The sequence below is a fragment of the Giraffa tippelskirchi genome, chromosome 8 (genome assembly GCF_054371585.1).
Source record: "Giraffa tippelskirchi isolate mGirTip1 chromosome 8, T2T-mGirTip1v1.2.pri, whole genome shotgun sequence".
Classification (NCBI taxonomy): Eukaryota; Metazoa; Chordata; class Mammalia; order Artiodactyla; family Giraffidae; genus Giraffa; species Giraffa tippelskirchi.
The window spans coordinates 136,074,719-136,086,730 of record NC_137282.1 but is presented as its reverse complement, the minus strand read 5'-3'; the positions used below and the strand labels follow the sequence as shown (position 1 = coordinate 136,086,730).

Here is a 12,012-nt window from a genome sequence, read left to right as displayed (position 1 = left end):
GGCAATAAGGAGTTCATGATCTGAGCCACAGTCGGCTCCCAGTCTTGTTTTTGCTGACTGTATAGAGCTTCTCCATCTTTGACTGCAAAGAATATAATCAGTCTGATTTCGGTATTGACCATCTGGTGATGTCCATGTGTAGAGTCTTCTCTTGTGTTGTTGGAAGAGGGTGCTTGCTATGACCAGTGTGTTCTCTTCGCAAAACTCTATTAGCCTTTGACCTGCTCCATTTTGTACTCCAAGGCCAAATTTGCCTGTTACTCCAGATATCTCCTGACTTCCTACTTTTGCATTCTAGTCCCCTATCATGAAAAAGACATCTTTTTTTGGTGTCAGTTCTAGAAGGTCCTGTAGGTCTTCATAGAACTGTTCAACTTCAGCTTCTGCAGCATTAGTGGTTGGGGCATAGACTTAGATTACTGTGATATTGAATGGTTTGCCTTGTAAACAAATGGAGATCATTCTGTCGTTTTTGAGATTGCATCCAAGTACTGCATTTCAGACTCTTGTTGACTATGACAGCTACTCCATTTCTGCTAAGGGATTCTTGCCCTCAGTAGTAGATATAATCGTCATCTGAGTTAAATTTTCCCATTCCAGTCCATTTTAGTTTGCTGATTCCTAAAATGTTGATGTTTACTCTTGCCATCTCCTGTGTGACCACTTCCAATTTGCCTTGATTCATGGACCTAACATTCCAGGTTCCTAAGCAATGTTACTCTTTATAGCATCGGACTTTACTTCCATCACCAGTCACATCCACAACTGGGTGTTGTTTTTGCTTTGGTTCTGTCTCTTCATTCTTCCCGGAATTATTTCTCCACTGATCTCCACTAGCATATTCTCAACTGATCTCCCGAGGCACCTACCGCCCTCGGGAGTTCATCTTTCAGTGTCCTATCTTTTTGCCTTTTCATGCTGTTCATGGGGTTCTCAAGGCAAGAATACTGAAGTGGTTTGCCATGCCCTTCTCCAGTGAACCATGTTTTGTCAGAACTCTCCACCATGACCCGAAAATCTTGGGTGGCCCTACACGGCCTGGCTCATAGCTTCATTGAGTTAGACAAGGCTGTGGTCCATGTGATCAGAATGGTTAGTTTTCTGTGACTGTGGTTTTCATTCTGTATGCCCTCTGATGGAGAAGGATAAGAGGCTTATGGAAGCTTCCTGACGGAAGAGACTGACTGAGGGGGAAACTGGGTCTTGTTTTGATGGGCGGGGCCATGCTCAGTAAATCTTTAATCCAGTTTTCTGTTGATGGGTGGGGATGTGTTCCCTCCCTGTTGTTTGACCTGAGGCCAAACTAGAGTGGAGGTAATGAAGATAATGGCAACCTCTTTCCAAAGGTCCCATGTAGACCCTGCTGCACTGAGTGCCCCCAACCCTGCAGCAGGCCACCACTTACCCATGCCTCTGCCGGAGACTCCTGAACACTCATGGGCAAGTCTGGGTCAGTTTCTTGTGGGGTCACCGCTCCTTTCTCCTGGGTCCTGGTGTGCATAAGGTTTTGTTTTTGCCCTCCAAGAGTCCATTTCCCCAGTCCTGTGTAAGTTCTGGCGGCTCTATGGTAGGGTTAATGGCAACCTCCTCCAAAAAGGCTTATGCCATACCCAGGTCTACTGCACCCAGAGCCCCTGCCCCTGCAGCAGTCCACTGCTGACCCGTACCTTCACAGGAGACACTCAAACACAGTTCTGGCTCAGCCTCTGTGGGGTCTCTGGGTCCTGGTGCGTACAAGGTTTGTTTGAACCCTCTGAGTGTCTTTGGTGGGTATGTGTTTGATTCTAAATGCGATTTCACCCCTCCTACCATCTTGCTGGGGCTTCTCCTTTGCCCTTGGATGTGGGGTATCTTTTGGTGGTATCCAACATTCTCCTGTCGATGGTTATTCAGCAGTGAGTTATAATTTTGGAGTTCTCTCAGGAGAAGATGAGTGCACATCCTTCTACTCTGCCATCTTGGGAGGTATCAGAATGATTTGGCTTTATAGAATGACTGCAGAATATTCTTCTCTCTTTTATTTTTTGAAAGAGTTTGGCAACTTTTTAGCTACACTGACCATGAAAAAAGAAAGAGAACATAAAAGACTAAAACCATGAATGAGGGAGATGTTTTCCCAGTGAACTTACAGATATAAAGAAGATTATGGGGAAAAATAATCTGACCATGCCTATACACACACACACACACACACACACACACACACACACACACATAAGTAAGTAAGTGTTAGTTGCTCAGTCATGCCCAATTCTTTGTGACCCCATGGACGGCAGCCCACCAGGCTCCTCTGTCCATGAGATTTTTCAGGCAAGGATACTGGAATGGGTTGCCGTTTCCCTCTCCAGGGAATCTTCCCAACCCAGGGATTGAACTGGTTCTCCTGCACTGCAGGCAGATTCTTTACCAACTGCGCTGCAAGGGAAGCCATATATATATATAGTGAATTGGTTACCACAATAAATTTAGTTAAATTCCATCACCACATATATGTTCTTGTGATGAGAACTTTTAAAGACCAACTTAAGTAAGTATCAAATATATAATACAGTATTGTTAACTATAGTTACCCATACTGTACATTACATCAGCAGAACAATATGGGATACTTTGAAAATTTAGTGTCATCCTTACACAGGAGCCATGTTAATCTTCTCTGTATATTTGAAATTTTAGTATACGTGTTGCTGAATTGAGAACTATATAATTCTTCTTGGAGTTTGTGTCTTATTAGGAGTTTGTCTGTTTCATGGAGGTTATTTAACTTGTTGGCATACAACTGTTCATGGTTTTCCCCATAATCTTCTTTATATCCGTAAGTTCTCTAGGAAAACATCTCTCTCATCTATGGTTTTAGTAATCTGTGCCCTCTTTCTTTTTTCATGGTCAGTGTAGCTAAAAGTTTGCCAATTTTTTTTTCAGAGAGCTAACTGACAGTTTTGTTGATTTGATCTTATTTTTACTATTGATTTTCTATTCTCTATTTCATTATTTCTGTTTCAGTCTTTATTATTTAACCTTTTGTCTCTCCTTACTGATATTCTCTATTTAGTTCTTTAGACATGATTTCTTTAATTCTTTGAATATATTTAAAATATCAGATTTAACGTCTTTCCTTAGTAAGTCCAATATTTGAGTTTCTTCAGGAAAAGCTTCTGCTGATTGCTTTTTCCCTGTATGGTCTATATATTCTTGTTACATGTCACATTTAATATTTTTGTCATGTGTCTTGCAATTTTTTGTTGAACACTGGGCATTTTAAATAATATACTGTGGTAACTCTGGAAATCAGATTCTCCTCTCTGCTCAGAGTCTTTTTTTTTTTTTTTTTTTGCCACTTGTTATTTTTCCTTGTTTGTTCACAGAAGTAAACTCCAAAAATATTTGATGTTGTTAAATGCTATGTGAAAAAGAAAACAGCAGATTAGGGACGACCAGGAGTGCCAAAGCTGGAGAAAAGTGAAAGTGGCTCAGTCATATCTGACTCTTTGTGACCCCATGTACTATACAGTCCGTGGAATTCTCCAGGCCAGCATACTAGAGTGGGTAGCCTTTCCCTTCTCCAGGGGATCTTCCCAACCCAAGGATCAAACACAGGTCTCCTGCATTGCAGGAAGATTCTTTACCAGCTGAGCCACAAGGAAAGTCCAAGAATACTGGAGTGGGTAGTCTATCCCTTCTCCAGTGGTTCTTCCCAACCCAGGAATGGAACCCGGGTCTTCCAGATTGAAGGCAGATTCTTTACCAAATGAACTATCAGGGAAGCCCCGAAGGAGGTGGTAGCATTAAATAGTTGGATCAGAGCTGACCTTCCTGGAAAGGTGAGATTTGAGTAAGGACTTAAAGATGGTTAGGAGTTAACACATATCTGGAGGAGAAGCCTGTTAGAGTTAGATATTGCAGGTGTGGCCTGCACTGCATTCTCACAAAATTCTTGCAGGCATTCACTTTGGGTCCCATTTAGACTGTGTTTTCAAGCAGTTTTCTTTTCTAATTTAGGATTCCCACTGTGAGTGTCTGCCCGAGAGCAGAAGGTCATTCCATCTTAAAAACAAACAATAACAAATAAAAATGCATTTAAATTGTTACCTGGTTGCATTTGACCCTTTTCTCCTACTTGTTTTGATTTAGGATAGCATACACAGCACACTGGTTTGTTTTTTGTGATTTTTTTTGGCCTGTGTGTTTTGTTTTTGGTTCTTGGTGGCCATTCAGTTGTATTACACATTTAGTTGAGGGGAAAAAATAGTAAATTTTTTTCTGTTAATTTAAAAGAAATCAGGTTAATTAACAGCAATACACCTGCATAGAAATAATTCCATAAAACATCAGAAATTGTTTTTTTTGTCTTACATAAAAATCATGATTTGTGGATCATAAAAGACACACTACAAAATTTTCATCGGATTGCAATTTTTGTTTGAAAATTTGATTCATGCCTTTCTACCCTGTCGCTTAGTAATTATGTGACTTTGGATAAAAGAGAAAAGTTACTCAGAGCCAACCAATAACATTTCTTGATACCACTGAGTCCTGATTTAGCAGCAATTCTGCCTGGGGACAGACCAACACTATCAAGTGCCCAGATGCTATTACCTGGTGACACTGACTCAGTGGCCACACTCATCATGTACTGGTGAGAAGGGATCTTCTCTCATATTTATAAACAAGCGTAAAAACGAGCAGAGTGATAAATGAGGCCCAAGTCCTGTGGTGATGTTCTGGGCAAATTTGATGTCATTTGCATCATTTTAATTAATTCATCAGTTTTACTTCATGGCATTGAAACACTTACATTTATTCTTGAGGTCTTCTCTGTAGTCACCTCTTACCCATGGTATAACGTGTGCAATTTTTATCTGCTTGGATGTGTCCCAATATCTCCTTGTCTAACCTGGAACAACATTCTTGGAGGATTCCATCATGGTATATCAAAGACCTGAGTCCCTCCAGCTAACTGAAGGAGCTTACTCTCCTCACTGCTGTGCTGCCTGCCAGGACTCAATGGCTGATAGCCAAGGATGTGTCTATGATAGAGTCTTGGCCTTTATGCCACACATTGACCAAAATATTGAAGAAAGAGACCTTGTAACAGAAGCTAAGGCCACTCCAATGGAGTTATGAATGGAGAAAGGTTATTTTATTTATTTATTTTTTACATGATTACTAAGTATAATTCAACAGCTACACCCACTCCTGCCTTGTAAAAATAACAGGCTCCTCTCAAGGTTACATTGTGATGTGAGTACAGGTTTGTTGTTTTCAATGACAGCTTTACAAAAAAGTGTTAGTTGTTCAGTCATGTCCAACTCTTTGTGACCTCAGGATCCCACCAGGCTCCTCTGCCTGTGGGATTTCCCAGGCAAGAACTGCTAGCCAGACAACATGAATCTAATATGGACATTCTGGAAACTCTAGCATATCACACAGGAAATTTTTTCCATGGTCTTATTTTCCTTTGCTAGCCCAGCTTTTAAAAAATCTTAGAATAAACTCAGAAAACATTAAATTATGACAGAGCTGTTCACAAATTACTTCTCATCCATTAATCTTAGAGAACATATGTAGGTTACCTAAGAAAATGCTTATTAATGCAGGAGATTTCATTGGAAACCTGCTCCAAATGTTTAATTTTGTTATCTTCCTTTCTCCCTGGACTTAAAGACCAAGATGGTATCATTTTTGGAGCTCAGAACTCATTACTTGCCAGTCTGCTCATACAGGTAAAAAGACCAAAGGTGAAATTTCACATATAATATCTGACCCATGAGACATTTCCCAGGAGGCTAGATTTCCTCCACTATTTTCTGCTTTGAATGCCTAAAGTGTGTCTTGTGACACTAACTCAGGAGATTTTGTGTGAAGTCATTCTGTCCTCATTTATTGCTTAGCTTCAGTAGGTGGAAAGAGATACCTCTGATGGCTGCAGATTATTTACAAGCTTGGAGATAAGTCCTACTCTGGCACTTCTCATTTTATTAAGTCTTTCACTATCTCACTCCAGTGTAGCACAGTTAATCTGCTTTGTTTATTCTCTACATCTTTCATTCGGACACAGTTCTTTTCTCTGGATGCTCCTTTAGAGAATTATTCAGGCATTTGGATAACCTTTTTTCCTCTTTAGAAAATGAGATAAAGGTATTCAAGCCAGGTCAACATCTCTCCAGAGAACACAACCCAGAAATTTAGAATTATCATGCAGGATTTATAAAGAAAGGTATTTCTAGATCAAAATTGATTTTTATCTTTTATTATCTACCCATTGTCATCTTGTTTTGTCAATATCTCTGCCTTTTACTTATTATAAATTAGGTTGTGTCCTTTATTCTTTGAAAAAGACCATCATAATTATGAAGCAGTCTTCATTGTATATTCCAGTAAATCGAGAAATTGATAACCTCTTTTTATTATATGAAACAAATATTTCTGAAGATAAGTAGGATATAATTTTTTCAGAAGAGAACCTTATGTGATTGTCTTGGTATAGTTGCATTAATCTTTTCTTTAAATGATATAATAGGATTTGGTATATTTTTATATGTGTGTGTATAAATAGAAGAAGTAGGGGGATCTGTCTTTTGATTCTTGACTTGGTCTTCTATCTGTCTTAATAACCTGTTCTAAGCACCACTGAAGTCCTTGGTATCTTTCTCAATTCATTGTTATCACTGCTTCGTTCATTCCTGGTCTGTAGTTATGAACATCCGACTGAAGCTGCTGATTAGAGTCTACCTCTGAAAGGTTATTGCTTATGATTTTTCAGTGGGTGTCAAGCAGAGTGCCGTGCACCAGTTAGCAATCCCACGGGAGGACTCTAAACACTTCTACCCACTGCATTTTGGTATCAGGGTTGCCAAGGATAACACAGGGCTGTCAGGCACTGGCTGCAACAATGCTAAACTCACATAGAACAGAAAGAGAGCGAGATCAGCTTCAGCAGTGGGTGTAGGGCCCCTGTGGCCAGCGTGTCTCTCCCTGGAGCCAATGAAGAGGAGTTGGCCTCTGCGAACCCCTCTCACATCGCAGTGAAAGGAACCCTGCCCTCTTCCCTCTCGGGGCAGATGTAACGGGGGTTTGGACAGGTGCCTCATTCTGCACTTACCTTAAGCAGAGACAAAAGAGTGTTTGCTGCCCCTGAAACAAGGAAAGGTGTTCCCATGCAAGGTGACGAGCCTGGCACAGGCTGTGTGGCTCTTTGTGTTTTGCTGAGGAACAGTTCCAGGCTTGAGGCCCACCTTTGTGTTGGGGTCGAAAGACTGAGTGTGAGACCACCTTTCCCAGCAATAGGAATCTGTGTCTTTGATAATAAGAATTTATCCTAAATCCTTCAGATGCCAAAAAGTCACATCCACTGGAAAAGTGAGAAGAACCAGACCTGGGAGTTCAGGAATGACTGAGGTGTTGGGAAGAAGCTGGTGGCTGGAGGGGGAGAACTGAAGGAGCTGTGACTTGCCAGGCTCCGGCTACAATCCCTAAAGCCCTAATGCCCGTTTTCATCATCCGTGGGCAATCTCTAGGCTTTTTCTTTGCTTTTCCCAGTCTGTATCCACCACAAACAGCTTAAGCTGTTTTTAAGCCTCCAATTCCACTTTACTTCTGTTGTTCCTATTAATTTAACTGGTGTTTTTCTTATATAAAACTATTGGTTTGGGGTAGGACCCTTAGAGAGGAAACTATTAATAACATTAAAAATACATATATATGTCTATTTACAAAACAATTTAAATAAAGAAAAACACATATTATGTTCCTATATGGGAAGGTTGAATATCATAAAAATGCCAACACTTTTCAAATTAATCTATATTTAATTAATTATAAAAAGAATTCCAGTGGTTTGGAGGGGGAGGAAATTAATGAAATGGCTTAAATATTTTTTGAAGAAGAAATGTGGTTAGAAAGACTATTAGAAGCATGAATTAGTAAGGCCATATTTTCCCAACCAGATTTTAAAACTTATTAGAAAGCTGTTATAAGAAACGTACACAACTGGCACAGGACAAATAATTGATCATCATAGCCCTTGTTTGCTAACGTTTTGCCGCAATAAAAAGCAAATTCAGATTCTTTTCTTCCAAAGTTAAAAAAAATTATTAGGAAAAAGTCATTTTTCTATTTTGTTTTACATTCTTGAGGTCAAAGTTTCTAAACTATCAACACTTGCAATGAGTTAATATTCTACAGACCTGCAGTCATTAGAGAGACTATATTTAGTCAGTTTATAGGGAAGAGCAGTGAACTAAAAAGCATGTCACTCTACAGCCTAGCATAGACTTTGTAATCTTTCATCTACTCTCATCTGTTTTTCTCTTGATTTTTTTAAGATAAATTTAACTTGTATCTTTCTCACGGAATTTTGTCTCATTGAACATGTATAATAATGGGCATGTACAGTAATGAACATGCACAATAGTAAAGGAAGGAAGCTAGCATTTTATAAGGAATAAAACCCAAAGGGTACCTCTTTCTTCCTGTATTGAACAAATATTTAGTGGCTCCAGATCAAGAAGGCAGAGCAGGAAGATCCTGAGGTCCTCCTGTGAATATACCAAGACTATACTACATGTGGAATGATTATCTCTGGGAATGACCTGAAGACCAGCACAGCAGCTTTTCTGCAGCTTGGAATGTAAACAGAATGCTGTGTCAGGGTGGGCAGGAGGCTCAAAGATGCAGTCTAGACAGAACCCATACCCAGAGTGCGTGACCCACTAGTGGGAGAGATATCACAACTGTGGAGGTGCCCCCTATGGAGTGAGGGGTGCAAGTCCCACGTGGGGATCCCCTTGGTACCTGCACAGGGAAGATGAGCCCCCATAACGTTTGGCTTTGAAGACCCGTGGGGTTTACACTTGGAAGAGCTGGAGGGCTGTGGAAACGGAGACTCTGCTCTTGAAAGGTTCACATGTAAACTCACTTACTCTGAGTACAAGCACAGAGGCAGGAAAATGTGAAGGGCGCCTGGGTCATACACTGAAGGAGGCTCAAGGGTCATTTTGGGAGTGGTGCTCAGGGGTAGGGAGCTGGGACACTTCCGGGGATGAAGGCACTGGTGGGTGCTGTTATTTTTAACCTCTCCTTCACCTAGCTGGCCCAGGACTGGCAAGCAACATTTCTGTCACTCTCCAGCAACTAGCTAACACCATGTGCCCCACCCCAGCATTCCCCTGAGGACCCACCCTGCTCAACCACCCCCTTAGTTAGCTCCTTCAAAGTGGCCCCTGCCCCACCTGGCCCATGTGACCTAGCTGGCACGGGCAACTGTACAAAGTGGCTCCACCTCTGCGGAGCCATTGCCTGCACACCCTGAGCCCATAGCAGTCAAAGCAGAGCCACACAGCCCCAACCAGGGCACAACTGCGATCCAAACACAGCAGGAGGATGTATATAACACACACATGGGCCACCCCAGAGCAGCTGGCTCTGGTGACCAAGAGGAATTGCCCCACGGGACACCTTCCACGTAAACCTACTCTTTCAAGAACAGGAGCTGTAGCTGATCTGCCTAATGCATACAAACAGACACACAGGCAAAATGAAAAGAGAAAGGAATTCTTACAAACCAAAGCAAAAGATAAAAACGTCAGAAAAAGAACTAAATGAGATGATAGCAATTTACTGATAAAGTGTTCAAAATTATAGTTATCAGAATGTTCACCACAGTTAGGAGAAGAATGGATGGACTCGGTGAGAACTTGCAAAGACAGAATATGTATAAAAAGACCCGATCAGAGCTGAAGAATTCAAAAACTGAAATAGAAAATACAGTAGAGGAAATCAGCAGCAGATTAGTGGATGTAGAAGAACGGATCAGCAATCTGGAAAACAGGTTAGTGGAAATCACCCAGTCAGAACAGCAAAAAGAAAAAATGAAGAAAAACCAATGAGGATTGAGTCCCTGGGACAACTACAAGCATACTAACATTTACATTCGTACTAACATTTACATTAGAGAGGTGCCAGAGGAGAAGAGAGAAAGGGATGGAAAACCTATTTGAAGAAATAATGGCTGAAAACTTCCCTATCCTGGTGAAGGAAACAGACAGACAAGTCCAGGAAGCGCTCAGAGTTCCAAACAAGATGAATCAAAGACACCCACACATTATAATTAAACTGTCAAAAGTTAAAGACAGAGAGTCTTAAAAGTTTTGCAGTATTTCTTTTTACATTTATAAGAATAAATGCAGAAAAGAGTTTATTGCTGTCCCCTTCTAGGAGACAAGTCACCAAATAAATCTTCATCTCACTAAAATTTTCCAGAAATCTATAACCAGTGTGTTCTCACTGCCTATAAATAACCAGTGTTATAGGGTCACTGGATGTATAAAACCTGTTGTAAATGCTGTTATCTACTTCAGGACATTTTATTCTTTCTTACTCTTTCTGAAATGTTCTAACCTTTTCCAGTGAATGCAGATTTCTTCTGAGAAGGAAACAACAATTTTATAAATTTTTGAAAAATAGTCCTGGAACAGAAGTATAATTGTTAAAATTCAATATTTGAACATTATGTATCATATTCAATTTTTTTTTTAATTCCTGAAATGAAGGATAGGGCATAAGATACTTATTTTGTATTCCTCTGGAATACTGTAAATTCTTTATTTACTGTTTCTCTTTAGCTTTGTCTCTTCTCTAAAACCTGATTTTTTTTTCAGGAGCTTATCTTGAGGTCTCTGCTTGAAAAATATGCCAAGAAACTAGTTTTCTACCTCTGCCACCAACTGATATCATTGCTTCATTACTTTTTAAGACAAGTCACAGAAATGCTGGGTTTTTTCAAAGCTGTTAAATTGTTTCCCCAAATAACAGTATAAAGAAAACACTAACTTTTATTATTTGATATTGCTTTTTAGAGAAATTACTATAAAATTTGGGAAGCAAATTTCATGACCAAATTTTGGTAGGTATCATTGCTTAAGGTTATTCCATCAGATTCTTTACTTTCTTCACCCTTTATCTCGTGTATTTTTTTTTAATCCTAGTTCACCCTCCTTCATGTGTTCTATGAACTTTTGCACACACTTTAATTTTAAACAAGCTGTTGAAAGACAACCTCTGTGAAGGAAAACAACCTCACAACATAGAACAGCAGTCAAAACTGAAAATCCCTGCTTTCAAAAGTAAAGAGGTGGTAGAATGTGCAGGGATGCACTCTTTAAATTTCAGTGGAGTTTTGTGTTGTTTTAGCTGCTCAGCATTCTGGATCTTGGTTCCCAGACCAGGGATCATCAAACCCAGGCCTCCTGCAGTGGAAGTACAGTCTTAACCTCTGGACCACCAGGGAAATCCCTCAGTGGACATCCCTTATGTTTTGCTTCTCTTCATCTTTCTGTGTGTCTTCATTTGTGGGGCAGCACGGAGCCCCCTCAGTCGGTGTTCAGTCCCGCCTTCTGATTCAGTTGCCTCAGAATTATGTTTCAAAAGATCTGAATGACTCAGCAAATGTCTGTCATTCTCCCTTTTTCTCAAAACATGAGTTATTTTCCCCAAATTACTAGTTAAATCTGGATATAACATTCCTTCAGGAATATAGGAACAGAATTTTTGTACTTTATGTATTTATTTATTGAGAGAGTGTGTGCGCATGTGTGTGTGTGTATAAGGGGAAGGAGTTTGAAATATGAAGGAGACAGAGAAGTCATCTCTCAGAGAAGGATCTGCTTTAGTGATTCCATTTGATTCATGTTCCTTTTTTAAGTCTAAGAAATCATATATTTTATAATTAATTTTGGCATTTAATTTCCTTTCTCTCTGCCTGGCTGCATGCTACTCATCCTTCCAGGCCTAGCTGAAACTTCAGCCCTAGGCAAGAAGGGATGAGCGTCACTGACATTCGAATTCACTCTTAAGAAACTCATATTGTAGTTATTTGTAACCAGATATTATTTTATGTCCTTGTGTGCAAACTCATTTAATACAATGACGGTGTCTTTCTCATTCGTTTCTCGTCTTGGGGAGGTGATGGGACACGGTGAGCACGTATAAGGGCTTTCAGTGTAGACAGACGTA

General features: G+C 40.1%; 1 protein-coding gene and 1 non-coding gene across 5 annotated transcripts in view; one reads left to right on the top strand and one right to left on the bottom strand.

The window, feature by feature from the left end:
- The window catches only part of CYP39A1 (cytochrome P450 family 39 subfamily A member 1), an 86,685-nt gene that overhangs the window by 37,239 nt on the left and 37,434 nt on the right, over positions 1-12,012 (top strand). The window lies entirely within an intron of this gene.
- Positions 2,595-2,700, bottom strand: LOC145519277 (U6 spliceosomal RNA). The gene has a single exon (XR_014063692.1). It is a non-coding gene; the product is annotated as a U6 spliceosomal RNA (small nuclear RNA).